The sequence below is a fragment of the Sander lucioperca genome, chromosome 8 (assembly GCF_008315115.2).
Source record: "Sander lucioperca isolate FBNREF2018 chromosome 8, SLUC_FBN_1.2, whole genome shotgun sequence".
NCBI classification, from domain to species: Eukaryota; Metazoa; Chordata; class Actinopteri; order Perciformes; family Percidae; genus Sander; species Sander lucioperca.
The window spans coordinates 25,675,277-25,689,433 of record NC_050180.1 but is presented as its reverse complement, the minus strand read 5'-3'; the positions used below and the strand labels follow the sequence as shown (position 1 = coordinate 25,689,433).

The 14,157-nt window shown below is 40.5% G+C and overlaps 1 long non-coding RNA gene across 1 annotated transcript; it reads right to left on the bottom strand.

Annotated features, from left to right (window-relative positions):
• Positions 1-9,427: 9,427 nt before the first annotated feature.
• On the bottom strand, positions 9,428-12,542 carry LOC116062665. Its single transcript, XR_004108073.1, has 4 exons — positions 12,450-12,542; positions 11,043-11,224; positions 9,796-9,932; positions 9,428-9,633 (listed from the first exon to the last, which is right to left on the bottom strand). It is a non-coding gene; the product is annotated as an uncharacterized LOC116062665 (long non-coding RNA).
• Positions 12,543-14,157: the final 1,615 nt, after the last annotated feature.

The window sequence follows — 14,157 nt, the reverse complement described above, 5'->3', positions numbered from 1 at the left end:
ACTTATCACACTCAGGGGACGGTAAAATAAGGCTCACCAGATTAACATCACGGCCCTGCAGAATTTTAGAACGCAGCCTGGCCGAAACATTAGCAGACACAGGTATATAAGGCCTACCTAGGGACAGAGACGGTACAGCAGTAGCCAACGAATGATTATGTTCGACAGACGTAGCAGGAATCGCCTGAAGAAAACCCTGCACAGAGCCAGACATGGAGGCCAAAGCGGAATTAACTGTACCAGACACGCTACCTCTCGCCACGCTCTCCATGGCCTGCATCCTAGTATCCAAGGCCTGCATCGAGCTGGCGAGGGACTGCAGCTCGATGCGAGGATGAGGCTGGAATCCGAGGATCCCCCCGGAACAGCTGTAGCAGCCTGCTGGCTGATCGACCCCGCAGCTCTCCTCTTCGCCGGGGCCTTGGCAGGCGGATCCGCCTTCCTGGTCCGTTTCCGACCGCGACCACCAGCCGCAGGCGTGGGAACCGAAGGGGCCGGCGACAGACAGTCAGCATGGGCAGCCAGCTCCCGGAGCTCCGGAGAAAGCATGCCCGGAGCCACCACGATTCCCTGGTCCAGAAGCCGATAAGACAACTGTTCAGCCTCACCCGAAAGTGACTGAGTGAAGGTGGCCAGTCTAGTGCTCCTCCGGACGCTGTCCGGCGTAGCCGTGGAAGCCTCCACGTCTAGACAGCCATCTGGAATATCCACCACCGGATCAAAATCAGAATCCGACATACCAGCCACGAAGAGAAACAAGAAAAGAGCAAACACGCATGCCATACAATCGTTCAGGTAAGAAACACACTCTACGCTCTCTATTCCTGAAATGACAATTGACAACCGCCAAGGAGAGAGCAGATTTAAAAACAGGATGTCATGCTGTGATAGGCTTGTGACAAATGCCCGACTCTGATTGGTTTAACTAACGACACAGCTGAATCTGATTGACTACTGACAAGTGACACGTCAAGAAACAGCTGATCAACTAGGTGTGATGAAAAAGGAATATGAAGTCTTCCTGTAAGAACTTACGCTGAGCTACATGTGTTTTGTAAAAGATGTACATGACTTATATATTTTATTCCTGCTGAGCCCACTGGAGGGACACATTTAAATTAAATTCAGGGCTAAAGTTATGCACTCTCCACCTCTTTGCCCATTTTTGGATTAGCCAACGTTAGGCACTGCCAAGATGGCGACCGCCGGTATAGGTGTTGTATCAAAGACTGCTCCTCTGTCGATATGCGTTCCCCATACTAAACTTGAGACAGGGGCGCTACGCATTTTAACAGGCAGGAAAACTATTTGGCGGGGGAACAGACTTCCACATAACACCGCTGGATTCCCACCCACGTTTAGTTTCATTGTGGATTTAGTTTCACTAAAGTCATTGCAGGATAATACGATAGACCGACAATTTCACAATAAATCAATAAGTAATCGATAACAAAACAGAGATTACATACCTTACTGGTGATGGAATTTCATAATTTGAATCACTACTGTTATCCAGTTCCTCTCGATCCGGCTGGTGAAGGTCATCGTCTTCCGATGAAGAGTCAATTGGAAAAACAGTTGCCCCACTGTCGTCAAATAGCATATCCAGTACCTCTGCAGTTGTGAACATCTTCTTTTTCTGTCTGCCATTATTTCTTCGAAAAAAAAAACGAGTGTTGTGGATTTCGTAGGGGAAGAATGGATATAATATGTGCGCTCTAGTATCTATGTGTATTTTGCGTAATGCAGTTGAGACGAAAGTCAGACACCGTCAGCGACGCAGGCAGATATCTCAAGAATCCATTGGCCAATTTGGATGATTGACACCTCTATTGAACCGTCAGAGCCAATAGAATTGAATGACACTCTCAAGATCAATGTCAACAACACCAGTGGCCAACCACAACAAGGCTTATACACTGTAGGCCAAGAGATGCCTCCTATTTATTTTATGTTAGAAACCTCCTCCCCGTACTGAAAATGCCGGTAGACTGTCATGAACTGTTTCAAAGGGACACAAAAACATTGGAATAACACTTAGCAGCGTTGATATGCCTTAGAACACAAGGTTTCATCACAAAACAGCAAAGGTAAGACATAATTCATGGTTATGGCTGTATAAAGTGAGGTTACTTTTTTGCTCTTCTTTGCTATCTCGGTGTTTTTTTGTTGTAGAGTGGTAAGACATATACTGTTGGAATCAGCGGAGTTTCCCCTTTCACATGACATATTGTTTGTGCGGATAGTATAAAGAAAAAAAATCGCTAGTGTGACATAATGCTCATGTGCAACATACTTGTGTTTTTCCTGTGTGCTCGTTTAGTTGCTTGGTGTTGGATTTGTATTTTGTGTAGATACAAATGTTATCATGGGTTTAACCAAGTTTCGTCCCGTTAAGCGGATATGCTTCATGAATATGTTGCTATGTGTTTAGCATGCCCATGTATGGTGTTTGCTCTGAGTTACATCACTGCCCCCGATACCGGTTCTAGTGGTTCTAGGAGTGAAAAATTGGCATTCTGAAATTAACATCAACTCATCTTTACTTTAGAATCGATTTTAAATGACCATCCTTTTAGATTCACATATTAAAGAGCATCAATTTAGCGTTTATGTTTTTGGTCAGGGCATCAGATAATATGCACATAAGCTACTTGTTCCCTTGAATTGAATTCCCTTGAATCCTGTTAACTGAACCTACATTTCTCCTTGGTTAATCAACCATGGTCCAACAAACGCATGGCGCCAGAGCCATACCTACCTTGAAAGACCATGATTGAGATAGAAGTAAATGGGATTGCGATTTATGGATTGAGTCTTGTTCGCCTTATGCTGGTAAAATGAGGAACTGCAACCTAATTTCTAGAGTTGAGCCGGATACTCGGCTGAAACGAGTATCCGGTACAGATAAAGCACTTTTGCCAAGTACGAGTATTATACGAGTAATACGAGTCAATATCTGTGCTCGGATTGAATAAAAATCCTCATTGGGTAGCTGACTGTGTCTGTGTTCTGTGATAGGCTAGTCGTCACAGCGCCCCTCCCCTACACACATACAGATTTATTGTGTTGCTGTGTCCCGCTCTGCTCACTCACACAGAACAGCTCTCTCTGTCTCTGTCTCTCCCTCAGTCACTCAGGTTCGCGGATCTTTTCCGTTAACGTTGAGGGTTTCTTCAGCTTCAGGTTTGTTTTTTACTTTGGTTTGTAGTACTTCCTTATTAACCAGTAGAGTTCTGGTAAACATGGGGTTTGTTCAGACGTGGAGCTTGGTAGAATGTGACTCACGTTGCGTCTCTGCCTGTCGGAGATTTTTTTTCTTTTTTAAACCGTCAGCTGGCTCTAAACAGATCTGAAAAACAGCGTTGGACTATTTGATCCGTAGAACACAGTCCCCCCCGCCCCCCTCTCTCTCTTTCTCTCTTTCTCTCTCTCTCTCTCTCTCTCTCTGTCTCTCTCTTACTCACTCACACACACACACACACACACACACATACCTGGTGTGGAAATAAAAAAATCCAAAAAATCACACTGATCATAAAAAAATTAAAAGTTAAAAAAAGAAAGTTATGTTGAGTATGAAAACTCTTGTTCTTTACATTTTACTTCATAATTGCAACCGCATGTGTTGTATTCATTGTTGCAAAACTTGTTCTGTATATAGTTTGTTTGTTATCGTGATCAAAACCATTGATCTGAAGCTCAATGCTGATGCTGTCATGTAAATAGTTTTCTAATCAGCAATAAATATAACAATTTCTGATCAACCCATATCAATTGCATGCTTAAAATAACATACCGGTTAAAGCCCCACCCATTTCAAGACAACCCGACCCACTTCCGGGTTAAATCCCGCCCGCTTCCGGGTTAGGCCCCGCCCAGTCCGAGTACAGATACAGATACAGATAATTCATATGGTTAACAGATACAGATACAGATACAGATAGTGCTGTACTCGCTCATCCCTACTAATTTCAGTGGCTAAGTTCTCCATAGAAGGTTCTAGCGGTTCTCATACACATTTTTGAATGCCCCATCAAAGTGTCTTCAGATGTTGGATGCTGTGTATCATCAACATTTCAAATTGCAGACCCCTCACTCATCACTGTACACTTTACTCCACAGTGAATTTGCCCTCTCTGTCAAATCGCCGGCTCACTCACCTTTATATCTTCATATATAAGGGCATTATAGGCAGTCTCCCATGTTACATATCTGAATTTCTTTCTTACAGATATATGGTGGATGCACAATCCTACTAGCAAGGATTACACCTTCTTTTCCACAAAGTACCACACATGAGGGGATCACTACCCGTACCTTCTGACCAAGGAAGCCCCAGCACCAGCTCACGAAACTTCTATAGGCTACAAACCTGTAACGACTGAGAAAAATGAACATTGGTAGTCAACACTGTATTTATATGTACAATGACAGCGGTCAATAAATGTTTATTGTATCTGTGAAATGTTTCATGTGAATTTATGTGTAAAAATATAATCTGAAATAGTGGCATTGGCTGACTATATTTAGTATATTACGTTGTATGACCTGTGATTGTAAGTAGGTTATTACAGATAAAACTCACTGCTCTATCCCCCGTAGCTGTAAAGGACCATAGTTAGCCCTGTAAATGTTGCATGCATTCTGCAGCAAGAACACATTTAGGCAAACAGGTTGGAAACCTGGATGGTCTATCATGCATGGAGGCCTTTCATCCAGCTGCTGCAACGTCTTATATGCAACTTATTTTGCATATAATAAGGTAAGTATCTGCAGTGGCATGTTGTCTGCAATCATATATTGCAAACCTAAGTGTAGGAAAGATAATGTTACCTGTGGCACCTCCTGGGAGCATATGTTCTCGGGCTCTCTATGTTGTTGTTGTTGTTGTCCAGTGCAGCCAGGCGAAGACGCGCTTCAAAACCCTGTCAATGTTTTGGAGGAGCTGCCTGTTCAGGACAACCTTTTGGAGGCTATTAAAGCAGCCATATTATGCTCATTTTCAGGTTCATAATTGTATTTTAAGGTTGTACCAGAATAGGTTTACATGGTTTAATTTTCAAAAAACACCATATTTTTGTTGTACTGCACTGCTCTCTCTCACTGCTGCAGCTCCTCTTTTCAGCTGGTCTCTGTTTTAGCTACAGAGTGAGACCTCTTTTCTTCTTCTTCTTCTGTACTATCTTTAATTGCACTCGCACATGCCCAGTAGCTCAGATGTAGATCATGTCAGCTAGCTAGCTCCATAGACAGTAAAAGATTATGTATCAATTCATTTTGTCTCAAAATATTGCATACAATACAAAACTGTGTCTAAAATATGCATTAGATTGTATTTGCATGATGTGCATTGTAATGTACATAGTAAGTTATTAATGGACCAATAGTGGTTCATGGTGTTATAAGAGGGAAATGTGGTGGGAGATTAGAGGGCTGTAGCCTACTGTCATGCACTCTCATTTATTGTATCCAAGCACATTATGCATTTTAGGAAATAGAGACAGCTTATATATCGTGTGCATTTAGAGAAAATAGAAAAACATAGTTGAGGTTCTGTGCGTTTTAGAAAATCGAGGCAGATAAATGGAAAATCTGATTGGACGAATGCATCCAATGGGATCACTTGTTAAGTTAGCTGCATGCAAAATGTTAAAACCAAAATAAATAAAGTTGGGGAAAAAAAAGGTTAGCTGCACGTAGGTGAGTTACCCCAGGATGACCATAGATGCACGGAGGATTCACGAGTTTTGCCGTTTACTTTAGGCTAGTGCAGAGTTGGCAGATTTTGTTCCTTGTGGATGCTGATGGATACTGCATGGATGGATACTGCACAGATACCTCTTACTATGGAACTAGCAGCTATTTCTGCGAGTTGAACTCCCTCTCCATCAACAATGTGTCCTGAGACGGTGAACATCAGCTAGCTTCAGGGTGAGTAGAAAGGGACATTGGATTATGTTTACAGACCCGCTGTGGTTTAGTTAGCAGCTAGTAAAAGCATTATTATTGATCTGTGATATCATCGGAGTCATGGTTTATTTATAGGCTACAGTCTATGGTCGGAGTGCTAGCTTGTGGAGTTTGACATAAGTGCTTCCAACATGTTTAGCTGCTAGCCCTTTCCCTAGGTTGGATCATTTGGTATCTAGCTTGGTTTTGTGACTCAATTTCAATAAATGCCCAGTGTGTCAGTCTCAGTTTTGTTGAACGCTATAAAGCCTACACGTTAGGCTTTATTTGTGCGTGTAAGTGAATATGTACGTGTTTTGTGTATTTGACAACAATGTTACATCCAGCCCTTTGCCTAGTAGACTTGCTAGCATGCTGGATAACAGCTAAACATACCTCTCTGTCCTCTGCCTGACGTGAGCGTTTCAATTCAATTCAATTTTATTTATAGTATCAAATCATAACAGTTATCTTGAGACACTTTACAGATAGAGTAGGTATAGACCACACTCTTTAGTTTTCAAAGCCCCAACAATTCCAATAATTCCCCCAAGAGCAAGCATTTAGTGCGACAGCGCCCTGTCTCTGCGGCAGATACCATCGGTGGTGTTAGTACTTGCCGTTGGTCTATCAGTCTGCCCTGTACTGTAGGCTGAAAAGTTGAACATTGATGGAATGGCCTCAGGTTTCAGTCTGTTGGACTCAACCCTCACAAGCGACCCTCTTGTGTCGAAAGTACAGCTCTCTAAATAGTCTGTCCCTAAAAAATGCTTGCTACGGAATCCAGGGGCTGTCGGAGGGCTAGCCAGTTTTAAGGCAGCTAGCCATGACTTGAGGGCTGGTTTCCTTGTAAAAGGTAGCCTGTGGAAATGTATCGTAACCCCAGCTGCCTTAGCCCTATACAATTCATTACTACAGCCAGGGGCAATACAGTATGAACCCCACCAGACCTGTTGGTTTCCGTTTCCTCAGCCATGTCAGCTAGCCTCAGACTCTTTACATGCTATGGCTGCGCTGCTAGTTAGCCACGGAGTAGCTTTTCATGCCAGTGACGTAGCCGATTGTTGAAATCCATCATGGCGGCGCCCGTGTAACAACAACAACACTTTCAACGTATCATTTTATCCCTTTTAACAAATTCAGCCATTTTAATCATTGTACCAATACATTTTTTGTACATCTTGACATGCTACATATGTGTACCAAGTTTCATACTGCAGGGGCTGAATTTTTTTAACTTTGTAGGGGGCGCTAGCTAGTGAGCCATTTTTGTGCGTCTATTCCGAAAACCCTTAAAATACGTACATTTTCACCAGACTTGATTTGACCGCCAATTTTGGTGAGTTTTTGAGTATGTTAAGCCCCTCAAAAAGGCAATTCATTTGCCGCTGTCGGCGCTTGAGCCATAATAAGTTTAATAAATAATTGCATAGCTTGTAGAGATAGATGATAGCTACTGGCCTGGCCTGGCCTGGCACTAGCTAGCTAGACTATCTTTGATGGGCTACAACACTGACTAATATCTAAGTTCCAAAAAAAATAGAAAGTAATTTTTTGACTAACCATTCAGAAGCATCCTGCTGAATTCTCTGAGGGCCAGATGTACTAACTAACCGCTGTTGCGCCCACTTCAGGCGTATTTGTTTCGCAACGTGCGCGTAAAAGCATGGCGAGGTATGTATAAACAGCCCAGTAAGCACACATACGTCGCAGCGACGTATTGGCGATGTAATCAAAATGCATCGGGGATACGTAGTATTTTGGTAGTTTGCTCACTGGCACGACGTCCCCGCGACGTCGCTGCGCTACGTTTCAGCGACATATAACCGCTCTCTCCGCGACGTATACATATATACATCGTTCTAACGTATGCCATACGTCGTAGAGATGCAGGCAATATACATCGTTCTAACGTATGCCATACATCGTAGAGATGTAGGCTTACATACGTCGTTCTAACGTATGCAATACATCGTAGAGAAGTAGGCTTATATACGTCGTTCTAACGTATGCAATACATTGTAGAGATGCAGGCTTATATACATCGTTCTAACATCTGCTATACATCTTACAGATGTGGTCATCTTCCTGTTATAGTACAGATGTCAGGCTCTACATCCACCAGATATCATTTATACAGTCTGCAGATGTCAGGCGCTATATACCGTATGTGTTATCCTAACATACCTTTACTCTTTAAATGTTGATAAAATAAATTACAAATTACTTACCTTAGTACACCGAGAAGATTTTAGATAGGGGGCCTAATTAACATTTTACTGCTATAACTACTACTACTTTATAATAAACTATAGCTACAGTCCAATAATACCAGTCTAATCTGTAGAAATCATAGTCTAGATTAGAAGATGACAAACAATTATTAACCTAATTACTTGAAAACATCTTAAATCACTCTGTAGGATCGCTGGTATAAACAAGACCAGTAAACTTCTCACTTTTTGCTGAACAAATATTTATTTTGAACTATATAATTAATCAATAAACATAAAAAACATTAACAAATATTAAAACATTAAACATTAAAATAAAGAATTATCTTGGCCGTTGGTGGTGGCGATTAGGTGCCAGCCGGAGAAACTCTTTGATGGCCTTCTCGGCCTCCGCTTCCGTAGGCGCCTGGAGGACCGGGTTCCTCATTACTGCTGCTGTAATAAAATAGTTGGATTCTAATTATTATCATACTATTTATTTTGTTTTATCTAGTCTTCTCAGTTTTCTATAGAGGTAAATATAGTATAGAATGGTTTCTGCACAGCAAGTGAATAAGAGACTGGTTTAATTTAGTGGAATATATATATTTAAAAAATTTAATAATTCTGGATTCGCTTCTAGTGAATGTTAAAAATGTTAAAAACGTAACGTTTTAACCAAGGACCCTTTCAGTGTTCGGGCTGGTAAGTTGATATACCCCGAAACAAATTATCCGCTGAAATATAGACGTTTCTTTCGCCATGCAAAGTCTATGTGAAAAGTCTTTCTGGGCCATGGGGTGCTGTACCACCGTTATCCGCTAAGCCCATGGTGGCTTTTAGACTCGGCGCTCTTCCTGGGGGCTTGGCCAGACCACATCCAGATGTTGGGTCTGGGAACTCTCCGTTGACAGGGCTCAATCCGAGGGGCGGGATAAACGGTTGTCTTTCAAACTCCCTCTGCATGCAATAGGATAGCGCTACAACCAGGCTGATCCTGCAAGAGATCATAAAGTAGTATTCACTCAGTTAAATTGCATAAATCTACCACAAACATTCATAAAAAACAACTGTTCAAATATATATATATATATATATACACACACACACCCACAAAAACGTCTCTGGTAAGTAAAAACCTTAACCATCATTTAATGGCCTATCAAAAGACTACAACATTTTTTGTGAAATCAGAGATCTTTCTTACTGTGCATGCATTTTTTTTTTTCCATATTTAGCTTTGCGTTCCCCAATGTCCACACCAAGGCCCAGTATTGACAGCTAGAAACTTTGTATTATGAAATAAGACATCCAAGGGATGCATATAATTCTCCCAGTCTCTGCGTGAAGTAATGTAAACAAAAAATAAGTATACGCAAATTACACACCTCTCCAAGTATGATGAGAATGTCATTTTTCTCCCTGAACAGGATTGGCAACAGCAGGATTGCAGCTCTGAAATCAATCCCTGAAAAATAAGTAAAAAAATAAAAGAAAGTGTATTAGGTGAATGTACAGTGTATTTTGGTTGGTTAGGCCTTATCTTGTCTGAAGACAAATAGAAAAGAAATTAAGCTTAAATGGCTCCACAACACTAGGGGTGACCACGGCTGATCAGTGAGTCACTTACCAGGGACATCTTCGGTGAGGGCAGCCTCTCTTTCCTCCAAAGCCAGATCTGCAAGGGGAGATTTCCTTTGAGTCAGTCTAAGCACTGTGGGTACTAGGATCTTAAAGCCATCTTAAAATCTTCGGCAGATATTCATTCTGCAACACAGCACAAACAACAAACAGGAAACATGTCACAACATTATCATAGGATTTTAAAATTAAATTTCAAAGAGAGCCTTTAGTAATTTAATATGAACTCCAACACAAATATAAGGAAATAAAACATGTAGACAAACCCTGCATGGACTCTTACAATAAAACAATAGTCTTAAAATGTATGGCAAATTAACCATACTGTAACAATACTGTTACAGTAAAAGTCCTGCAGTGTAAATGTTACTTAAGCAAAAGTCTGTAAGTATTATCAGGATAATGTAGTTAAACATTAAAACATGTTAGAAAGTGTAAAGGATCCAACCAGTTGTGTGTTTAATGGACTAATCATCTCAGTTTACTTTAGAATCAAACATCAGATTTTATAAACTACATGTGTTCTGTGAGCAGTAATCTTAATGTGTAAAGTAACTAGTAACTAAAGCTGTAACAGATGAATGTAGTGGAGTAACTAAAGTAACTAGTAACTAAAGCTGTAACAGATGAATGTAGTGGAGTAACTAAAGTAACTAGTAACTAAAGCTGTAACAGATGAATGTAGTGGAGTAACTAAAGTAACTAGTAACTAAAGCTGTAACAGATGATTGTAGTGGTGTAACTAAAGTAACTAGTAACTAAAGCTGTAACAGATGAATGTAGCGGAGTAACTAAAGTAACTAGAAACTAAAGCTGTAACAGATGAATGTAGTGGAGTAACTAAAGTAACTAGTAACTAAAGCTGTAACAGATAAATGTAGTGGAGTAAAAAGTAGAAAGTGGAATGAAAAGAAAAGACTCAAGTAAAGTACAAGTACCTCAACATTTAGACTGAAGTACAGTACTGGAGTAAATGTACTTAGTTACATTCTACCCCTGCGTTCCGACTACAAAGACTGTGCAAGATTATGCATTACAGTGTGTACACCCTAATGCATAATGTTACACTACATAAACTACCGGAGCCAGGTGAATTCAGATCCAGATAAAAACTTCTTCAGTAGTAACCTTTACATTTTATATTATTTATATGTCTATGAGATTATAGAGTTATTTTCCATGGTTCTACTTGGACCTAATGTTATAACAATCACATAACATTACTGTTACCGGTACCTTGATTCCACTGTAGCCTTCTCTGAATGTACCGGGACAGGCTCAACGGAGTGTCACGGTTTCTTTCCACTGCTGTACAAATCGGTTGAATTTGGCTTGCTTCTTAAACGATCCTTCAAAGAGGTATAAAACCATCCTCTCAGTCAATCCATAGTCCACTGCTTCTCCGTCAACTTCATTATCTAACGTACAATACAGAAAAGAAAAACAGCAATGTTAACGACCACTGTGGTAACAGCATAATGTAACGTTACACATTTAAAAGGCACATTATGCAATCACGCTTCTCTATCATCCTCCGTTTGGTCCGGACCTAATATCCATATAAAAACACAAAGTAGGGTGCCCAGATAGCTCAGTTGGTAGAGCGGGCGCCCATATATATAGAGGTTTACTCCTCGATGCAGCGGCCGTGGGTTTGACTCCGACATGCGGCCCTTTGCTGCATGTCATTCCCTTTCATGTCTTCAGCTATCCTGTCTATTAAATGCCCAAAAAATAATCTTTAAAAAAAAAAAAAAAAAAAAAGTATTTAGGCGTACCTCATTAGAGACGCTGGAAAAGTGTCTCTCTCTCTCACACACACACACACACACACACACACACACACACACACACACTATATTAATATAACGTAACGTTAGGCCTATCTTACTTTTTTATTAATGATAATAATCGGGTTATTTTGAAAACAGCAGCTAGCTAGCTAACGTTAAATGTTAAGCTTAGCTAGCTACTCGAAAGGGAGGTTAACCGTTGGTCGGTTCTGTCAGTTAACGTTAACGTGACTGGTGTTGTAACTTGACGTTAGTCTTTGTAGGTTAATTAACGTTAACATTACATGGTTTTACGAAAATGTTCTAAGACAGTTTGACGACAAAATAAAGAATAAATCATCATTTCAAACCCCCACTGGCTACCGATAGTCACATTCCGCCCAAATGGCTTTGCTTTAGCATTAACATATATTTAAGAACAAAAGACTTTTAGGCGGCAAAGACGCTTTTTATCGTTCTCCTCTGACGCAGTCCAGCTAACGTTTTATTGCTAGCGTTAACGTAAGTCAGAAGAAAAGACTTTTCGGCGGCAAAAACGCTTTTTTCTCCTCTGAACCAGTAGTTTTATAGCTAACGTTAATGTTAGCTAGCTATCTCGATGGTCAACTGTAGCTAAGTACCGTTAGCTAGCTAAGTACCATGTCGTAACATGTAGAATGGCAATATGGGACATAATACTGCTAATGTTTTAACTAACTAACCTGTTAACGTTAATAATGGCAATCATCAATGTCGAGTGTAGCTAGCTAATGTTGACAGAGTATGAACTTGGCTAGTGCTAACGGTAAAGTTAACTTCCAACTTTGAATATTAACACCACAAACACAGATTAAAAATGCATATAATTTACCTTTGAATTTACTTCGCTCCTCTTCAGTGACCTTTATTCCAAAACGAAGTAAGCCCGTGATTAAATCCTCCGTTGCTAAATGTCCAAGCGCCATCCTCCTGACTTTGATCGACACTGACGGAGACTGACAGTTGGATCACTGTCGATTCACTCATGTATCCTTCCGCGCTGAAGTATTTATGCTTCCGCCGAGTCGAGCTCTCGTTAGCATGTAGCTAGATCCTTTCAATAGAACACAACTTAAAGCATTAACAATTATTTGTCTGTTTCATTCTAATATAAATAGGGTAAAGGGTTTGAAAATTAAATTCTTCAATAGGCTACTGTTTGTGAATATAAATATAAATTATTACATAGGCCTACTCCTCATTAACATGATTAAAAATGATTCAAAGGGACACTTCACCAAAAAAACATTCTGATTTATTTTGCCATTGTCTACTACGTGAAGACATATGGCTACTCAAAGATAATTTACACAAGTTCAGATTATTATAGAAAATAGCACACTAACACATTAAAAGTTGGTGGGCAGAATTCAGATTCACTGTCCATCACATCAACAGTGTGTGTAGTAAAGATGTCCAGACGCTCATTAAACGATGCTTCCAAATGACACGTGAACAACTGAGGAACTTTTAATACATCGTTCCGACATAGTTAATACGTTGCTGCGATGTATAGATTGCGATCATAATAAGACGTCCAGACGCTCAATAAATGACGCTTCATTATGACCCGCGAACAACTGAGGAACTTTTAATACATCTCACTGACATAGTTAATACGTCGCTGCGATGTATAGATTGCGATCATAATAAGACCTCCAGACGCTCAATAAACAATGCTTCATTATTCTTCTTTATGACCCGCGATCAATTGCAGACGAAGCGATCAATTGCATACGTCGTGCCGACGTATGTGTGCTTACTGGGTAGAGACTCTGCCTTTGTGTATCAGATCCATGTACATGTACTTGTATTCTGCAATATCATTCACTAAACTTGTTATTAACTTTAACTGGACGAATCTTGGTCTTGATTTGATTCCTGAGTTTTATTTCTCTGATCTACCAGTAAACGAACACAAAATAGTGACCAAAGAATTGGAGTCAGATTAAGCCTGGCCTTTTTAGGGCCAGACCGGTCAAATCGGTCACATTTTAGACATAAAATCCTTCATGGTGACCCCGACGTTGCTGGTGACAGATCAATTCACTCTTCCACTTGTAGCTGTCCAGATTTTTTTGGCTGTCTTCACATCTCAGACTCTCTGCTCTTCGGGTCCAATCAGCCGACACAACTTAAAAGGTAAGAGATGCCTGTTGTCTCTTAAGGCGAGACACGGCAGGCAAAAACATCGTTTTTTTTTCACTGGTCAATTTTGAGATTTTGGGCTATTTGTCTTCAATAACATGTCTTCTTTCAGACTTGTGGTGAAATAAAGTCCGAAATACACATTTAGGTCTTTATTTTACTACACTTTGTCTGTTTGCGGCGGTAGATTTCACCTAAATTCAACAAAAGTTGGCGTTCTAAATCATCGCGCTGCTCCGCGATCGCTGTCTGCACCCTGTCGTCACATATACCGTTGGAAAGCTCTCTTTCTCCTGTACAATGCTCGGATCCAAATATGGTCATTTCCTTTTTATCAGCAACCAATCGTGAAAGTAAAAGGGGGGAGTTAACTCAAAATGCGCAATCTCATT